Source organism: Tenrec ecaudatus, chromosome 11 (assembly GCF_050624435.1).
Source record: "Tenrec ecaudatus isolate mTenEca1 chromosome 11, mTenEca1.hap1, whole genome shotgun sequence".
Classification (NCBI taxonomy): Eukaryota; Metazoa; Chordata; class Mammalia; order Afrosoricida; family Tenrecidae; genus Tenrec; species Tenrec ecaudatus.
In genome coordinates, this window is record NC_134540.1 from 46,307,608 (window position 1) to 46,316,170 (window position 8,563).

At 42.4% G+C, this 8,563-nt stretch overlaps 1 pseudogene; it reads left to right on the plus strand.

The window, feature by feature from the left end:
- Positions 1 to 7,267: 7,267 nt before the first annotated feature.
- On the plus strand, positions 7,268 to 8,563 carry LOC142461250 (nucleolysin TIAR pseudogene; annotated as a pseudogene).

The window sequence follows — 8,563 nt, forward strand, 5'->3', positions numbered from 1 at the left end:
ACAAAACCATTTGTTTTAAGAGGTATAACCTACTAAGCTCCTTCCTTGAGTTTATCATACTCCTATTCTCTGGGCCCACTACTCTGCAAAAATTCTCTCCACACCTAATTCCTATCAGTGAGTCAGAACTCCAGAAAATTCAACTCACCTGGCTGCAAAAATGGTAACAGTAGTGCGATAGTTTGAAAGTGTTATCTATACACTTAAAAACCAAACCAAACCAAAAACTAGGCCAGGGGCCCTGGCGGCTTAGTGGATTTTGCATTGCTGCTAAACCACCAGTCCAGCTGTTCAAAACCACCAGCCGCTCCCTGGGAGAAAGATGACATTTTCTACCCCCCGAAGAGTTAAGAGTCTCGGAGACCCACCAGGGCAGCTCTATTCTGTCCTACTGGGCCGCGATGGCTTGGAGTTAACTCCATGGCAGTGACTTTGGTTTGTTTTTTGTTTTTTTTAAATAAATAAGATGTAATTAGTATTCCTTAAAAAAAAATTTCAACTGCTTAGATTCCATTCACTTAGGCTATTATTTCTCTTTTTATAATGAATTTACTATATACCAACATAGTTAAAGAACTGAACTAAGCTAGTCAAGCATGAACTTCTTCTTAGCAGGGAGTGTAATGTGTATTATTCACTTAACACCTCGATATCATCAAACAGGCAGGCAATACCTGAAGTGATCCCATTTATTAAAAAAGACAAAATGCCCTCCTAAGAATCAATACTCTACCATGACTTTCCACCAGTATGGAGTGGCCTAGTCTTCTGCCCAAATTTGAATTTCACCTTGACTGAAACAGATTCTTGTCATGTATAGTAACAGAGTTACACAGACTCAATGATTCTGTCATAACTGTTAAGGTACCACTGACAGAACAACAAAGTCATCTGTGGGCACCCCCACCCCTCCTTTTATATAGGAAAGAAGCACATCCTTGCAAGCTTACCCCAAAGAAGTCTTTTCACTCTTTTCTGCAACTTAATGGAAATAAAGCATTAGAAGTGACTAGTGATAACTTCACAATCCCTTCCAGTCCCTTAAATCAGTGTTTTCTACCTAATCCTCCAGGTTACCTGATTCAGAATCAGTAGTTAGAGGATTTTACATTAAAAACACAAGGTGTCATGACTGAACCCTATCCAAAACCTTCTGAACCCCAAACCTCAGGATGGTATGCTGAAAGACCCATAGACATGAAAACAAGCTTCCCAGGAGACTTACAGGACCACATCCGCTATATATTACGCACAACATTTACCCAATGCCGTACTTTTCAATGCCCATTGGGTAAGCACTGGACTGCGAGCCACAAGCTTGGCAGTTCAAAACCACCAGTTACTCTGAGGGAGAAAGAGGAGATTATCTGCTCCAATAAAGAATTACAGTCTCGGAAATCCCATGTAGGGTCATTACGTCAGAATCAACTGGATGACAGCATTTATTGTTTGAATAGGTTTGCTTTAATATATTTGGCAGCCATCAAAACGTGACTCTAGGATTAGAGTAACTCGAATATTAAGCAACTTAGACTTGGATTTAATCACTGTACAAGTCAAGGGTTACTTCAGATCTACCCAGCTCCGAAATTCTGTATTTGTTTCTGTCGGTCTCCTCCTATGACCGGGCTTGGAATGCAGAGATATGTTTAAGAGACTAAGAGGGAGCAACCAGAGCTGTATCACGTCCTGGCAGATGGCTCAAACATGCTCTGCTGACCTGATGTCAACAACTATGAAATCCTCTCCACCCTTACTCTTTCTCATCCTGTCCACAACCAGTCACTCTGCTTCATCCGATCTGTCTCAGCGGCCGTCTGCTAGACCTGCTCTTACATTCAGGAGGAACAAGCGCTGCTAAACAAAGAGAGGAACGTGTGATCTAAGTGCAGTGTTACCTGTAATTTGATGTGCAAGGTGGGAAGGGCAGAAATAAGATGATGAATGAGGCTGAAGGCTTCTCATACACCCAAGAAATCAGTTAGTGTAACGCAAGTTACTCCGCATCTGGATATTCGGAGTAAAGCTCCATTGTAATCTGTTTGATGTATAAAGTACATTCTAGTTTTCATTTATAGTGAAGTAAAGTGCCAATACCACTTGTAGTAAATTCTACAGGTTGAAAATACAGGGGAAGAAAAAAATTACATTGAAATAGACACGCTTTAAAAAAATGACACGTGAGCTTTCTCATTTAAACTGGTAAATTTCCACCCTGATTTTCCCACACAAAGCACCAATGAAGCGGCCTTAAGAACTAACAGTAGTATTAACCTAGTGAAGGCAAAAACGATGTAAGAGCTGGTGGTATAGGGTACGGCAACATCGGGCCTTAGAAAACAAGACTAACGCCTTCAAACTGCTTCACGGACACTTGGACCTAAAATTCACAGCCAGTTCCAACTCTCAGTGTACACGCAAAATACGGGCAATTTCACTCATACCAGGACTCAAGTTCTCTCTCGCCCCCTCAAGCTCACACACCCATCCCCCCACCATGCATCCTTTGGAAGTACACATGCCCCCCCCCCCTCCAAATAAATAACAGTCAAGAGACTGGAGAATGATCAAATAAAGACCCAGAGTGACAAAGGCTAGAGGGTTGATGCTGAGACGGGGGGGGGGGGGGGGGGGGGCGGCGCGGGGCTGGAGGGTAAGAGGCTAAACAACTGTTGAAGTTATTTATCTGGGAAGGAAGACTGGGACTTTTCACGGTAAGCCTTCTAAGATTTGAGATTTTATTAGAAAAAAGAGAATGTTTTAAGCCTGACAATGGCTAACACAGTAACAGCCCAACAGGGACTTCAATTCAGCTGATAAGCCCTAGCTTAGGCAGCCAGTGCCCAGGCATCCCACTGCCCGCTCATACTCTTCTTACGACTCAACCCCTTGCTCACTCTACCTGGCCTCTTGCTATTCCTCACCCCACTGGGGCCCTTGCATGCTGCTGTCCTTTCTGCCTGTCACCTACCTGGCACGGTCACACCTCCATTTCTCAAGTCTTATTCAAATGTCACTTGTTAAGTAGTTCTTGACCTATCATCTCAAATTTCAATTACCTATCATGTCTTTCTCCAATTTAGTTTTCCTCCGGGGCACATAACATCACCTAACAGACATTTAGCTTGGTGTTTCCCCAACCACTTTCTATGCCCCATAAAGGCAGGAAATTTTGTTTTGCTGGCCAATGTACCCTGGTATCTGACATACATGTGGCATTCAATGACTAATCTGCTGAATGAATAACTGGGTATATAATATGACCTGTAGGTTCCTTTTCTTCCATTATTCTCTGACCTGTATTACAGTGAAAGCCCGGTAAGAAGGAAAAAAGGGAATCAACAAAGCCCTCACGGATATCAATAGTACCTAATTCTCACCATACGGGACTAGCTGGCTACATGGTTTCAGTACCTCAAAATACTTTCAAGGGTTTCCCACAAGAAACATACTCATGCATTCAAACTTGTGCCTTTAAAGTTGGGATGCTTACAAATGAAATGGGGTGACTGACTCTTCATTGTCCGATTTCTCCACACTGCAGACCTGCTCTAAGTCCCTCACTTCCCTGACTCCTCTACCCATGTTCTAGGGGCTCAAACTTTCTTCTGACAAGATGACCAATCCCAGTAAGAAGTAAACCTCTGCCCTTCCTTAAAGACACATGTATGTGTTCCCCAACGCCCCCCCCCCACACTACACGTTTTATAGTATTAACCTACTATGCAAACAACCAGGATAATAAAAATGGAATCTCAAAAAGTAGTAAAAAAAAGAAAAATCGGGGGCAAGATATGACAAAATAACAATGTATAAATTACCAAGGGCACATGAGGGAGGGGAAAGCGGGGAGGGAGGGGAAAAAAAAAAGAGGACCTGATGCAAAGGACTGAAGTGGAGAGCAAATGCTTTGAGAATGACTGGGGCAGGGAATGGGCGGATGTGCTTTATACAATTGATGTATGTATATGAATGGATTGTGATAACAGTTGTATGAGCCCCTAATAAAATGTAAAAAAAAGAAAAATCTTGGACCCCCACACTGGTTTTGATACCAGTCATACAACTGCTACCCCCTACATTAGGAAGAACAAGTTAGATTTCGCCCACATGGCCACTGCTTATATATCAACATTGATCAATTTCAAGGGCATGAAAATAACAAACATTCAAAGACTGATTAAGCTTGGAGTAAAGGAGCTTTTCATATAGTTGCAAATCCATGCGAAAGGCACTGTGGTCTGCATCAAAGACCCAGAGTGAAGTAAACCTGTAAGTGATGAAGGAAGACACACTGGACTCAACAGAACTACACTCAGACAAGCAACACTGGGAGAAGTGCCTCCATGAGGCAGCCGAGGCAGCCATTTGAAAAGAACACCGGCATTCGCATCTAGGGTTTTACAGGAGAGAAATGTATGTGCACTCCATGTAGCGCTAAGTCCATGAACGAATGCATCCATGCACTTATCCAGCTACCAAATCCTAAGAGCTTGTTCCGCACCCAACACGTACACAGATACAAAGAACTCCAGGCTCCCACGCATCTCAGCTACATGGGGCACAGAAAGAGCCGCCATGCAGTGACGTGACAGATTGCCATGCAGTGACATGACACACGCAGTGACGTGATAGACTGTAATGCAGTGACATGATACACACAGTGATGTGATAAACTGCCATGCAGTGACATGATACACACAGTGATGTGATAAACTGTCATGCAGTGACATGACAGACTGCCATGCAGTGACATGATAAACTGCCATGCAGTGACATGACACACGCAGTGATGTGATAAACTGTAATGCATAAACTGTAATGCAGTGACATGATAGAGAATAAATTTTTAACTTTCAAACATGCTCCCAAGACACTATGGTTTGGGTTTGACTCCATCCATCAAAGGAACTAATATAATAGGTGCTTCAACATAAGCAAATCACCAAATCCATTCACCACAGTGTCAGCTGCTGACCGAGGCACAGAGGAAAACCATTGTCCTTCTGGTGCAGGATGAGAGGACGCCAGGTGGGGGAGGAAACGAGTGTCCCAGGCAGGTGGAAGGGATGAACATACACGGTGCAGAGAGACCAGAGGCGTGCAAACGAACACAAGGAAGTATGTGGTAGAGACTGCACAACCAAAAATGTTTATTACGGGGCTCTTCATAGAAAGCTTGCTGGGTCAGAAGTATGAGTAGCCAGGTGTGACTGGAGCTCAGCTGTGTTTGGGGCTGATTTATCCAAGTCTTTGAGTTGCCAGAAAAACCCAGACTAGTCAGGAATCCCGCTATTCAAGAGAAGTGTAGACAAGCACAAGAGCCTTAGATTTAACATTAGTCACATCCTTTGAGTCAGGACTTTGAAAAATCCTCCAAGCTATGAGAACCAATTATCTAGTTTTACAGATGGGGGGGGGGGGGGGACCACACAACTATCCTCCAATCACACAGTTATTAAAGTAGCAGGCTTAGGACTTTTAGGCCAGATTCAAGTGTTTGTCCCTTTCCCACCACAGCAGGTGCCTCTGTGAGAACATAAAGACACAGTCAATCACCTGTCTAATGAAAATGCGCATGTTCCCTAACTACATAGCCCTTGCTAAGCTGGCTAACCTTTAAAAGTGTTCATTTTCAGTCAAGTAAGGTCACATGCTGTAGTACAGATGGAGCAGCCAAAACATGGGGGTTGAGGGAAAAGAACCCCCAAATTGAGCACAAGTCCACAGTGGTATCCACACACAGAGGACCATATCCACACACTGTTATACATCTATAACTTTGCTCATCCGAGAACTGGAAGGGGTGGGTCAAATTCATGAATTAGGCAAAGTCCTTATTGAAGTAATGAGAATTTGTGGCTTACCAGTGGCTCATTTTGCACATTAATTCTATATCTCCTAACAGTTTTATTATGTTTTGAGATGTAAAGTTAAAGTGAAATTAAAATGAAATAATTTGGCCACCATTACTTCTTTATCACTTTTTTGGAAATACTACTGATGATACTTGAGTTCTGATTAAGTAAATTAACATGACTACTCAACCACATTATTAGAAATTCTCCTGTGAACGTTTATGCTCTCAACGTACAAATTACACAAATTAGCAAAATTTTAACTAGATGACACATTTTTCCTCAGAAGGAATCCAGAATTGTTAAAAAATGAACTTAACACACAAAATGCTTTCTCTGGAGTTTAAGCCTTCTAGTCTTAAAGGCATATTATAAAATAATGTGATCTTACTGGAACATTAAACACAGCTCTATGTACGTTACATGTTTGAGCAACTAAGTATTAAGAACTCTTGGAGTCAAATGCATTTCACAACTCAATTATTTTAGACTTTAGAAAGCAGTACAATATAAATACATCAATTTTTTTTAGCACCTTCAGTCTGGGATGTGCTAGCATCCTGTAATTAAACATAACAGTATTTCTGCAGTGAAATATAAGATTATTCATACTAAATGCAATATACCAAGACTAAGTTCCGATCAGGTTTTATACTGCTTTGTTTGCAAAAATAACAGCAGTAACAGAAATAAAAAAACACTTGTTTTTAGAGTTTTATGGATTAGAACCAATAATTGTGGCCTTAAGTGAATTCCTTCGTTTCTCATAAATCAGGAGATGGATACATTATCCCGATTTTACAGACAGGAAATCAGAGAGGTTAAGTACCTGGCCATGGTCACACAGCTCGTATGATCCCAAGCAGTCTGGCTCTGGAGTCAGTGGGTTTACCCGTGATTTAAGGTAACCTTTCGATGCACTTTAACAGAGCACCACGCATATGCAATATGGGCTCAATAGTTTACATTCAGAGCTCTTTGTGGTTGGCATTATGTAGAACAGTTTCTAAAATTCCCCCTATAGACGTTAAAGATTCCCTAACATCCACTTGGGATAAGATTAAAAATGCCTTTAGCCAAATAGTATTGCTTTTGAAATACCTGTTTATAAAGATAAACCCTGTAATACTCATAAGAAAAAAAAAAGATGGAGAGGTGAGCGACATCTTAATACAAGGATGAAAAGCTAAACTGAAGGCACACAGCAATATTGAGAAGGCTTCCAAATGAACCAAATTTCAATCATTCCAACTTTACTGAAGAAACCACTGACAACACAAATCTTAAAATGACTCTCTAGGAAAAACCCTTAAAACAACATATTTAGAGAAAGCCCAAGACCAGGGTTCGGTGCCTTTTCCTCTGTCCCTAGCCGGTGCCTGGAACCCCCCTCCCCTTCCTCCCCGCCCCCTCCCTTCCCCAGCCCTGCCCTCCCCCTTGTCCCGGGATTGCTCCGTCGCACCCACCATGATGGAAGACGATGGGCAGCCCCGGACTCTATACGTAGGTAACCTCTCCAGAGATGTGACCGAAGTCCTTATCCTTCAGTTATTTAGTCAGATTGGACCCTGTAAAAGCTGTAAAATGATCACAGAGCATACAAGCAATGACCCATATTGCTTTGTGGAATTTTATGAACACAGGGATGCAGCTGCTGCATTAGCTGCTATGAATGGGAGAAAAATTTTGGGAAAGGAAGTCAAAGTAAACTGGGCCACAACACCAAGTAGCCAGAAAAAAGACACTTCCAATCACTTCCACGTATTTGTTGGGGATTTGAGTCCAGAAATTACAACAGAAGATATCAAATCCGCATTTGCCCCCTTTGGTAAAATATCGGATGCCCGGGTAGTTAAAGACATAGTGACCGGGAAATCCAAAGGCTATGGTTTTGTATCTTTTTATAACAAACTGGACGCCGAAAATGCAATTGTGCATATGGGAGGTCAGTGGTTGGGTGGTCGTCAAATCAGAACCAATTGGGCCACTCGTAAGCCACCTGCTCCAAAAAGTACACAAGAAAACAACACTAAACAGTTGAGATTTGAAGATGTAGTAAACCACTCAAGCCCCCAAAATTGTATTGTCTACTGTGGAGGAATTACTTCCGCGTTAACAGATCAGCTTATGAGACAGACATTCTCACCATTTGGGCAAATTATGGAAATCAGAGATTTTCCAGAGAAGGGCTATTCATTCATCAGATTTTCAACCCACGAAAGCGCAGCCCATGCCATTGTTTCGGTGAATGGCACCACGATTGAAGGCCAAGTCAAATGCTATTGGGGTAAAGAATCTCCTGATATGACTAAGAACTTCTAACAGGTGGACTACAGCCAGTGGGGTCAATGGAGCCAAGTGTATGGAAACCCCCAACAGTATGGGCAGTACATGGCAAATGGGTGGCAAGTCCCACCTTATGGAGTATATGGCCAGCCATGGAATCAACAAGGATTTGGAGTAGATCAATCACCTTCTGCTGCTTGGATGGGTGGATTTGGTGCTCAGCCTCCCCAGGGACAAGCTCCTCCCCCTGTAATACCGCCTCCAAACCAAGCTGGATACGGTATGGCAAGTTACCAAACACAGTGAGCGAGCCGGGACTCTTAAGCAAAATTGTGATTCCTGATAGGCTTCGGTTTCCTGTGACACTCTGAAGACAGGAAAGTAGACATTGGAAAAAGAAGATATTTATTTTAAACCTT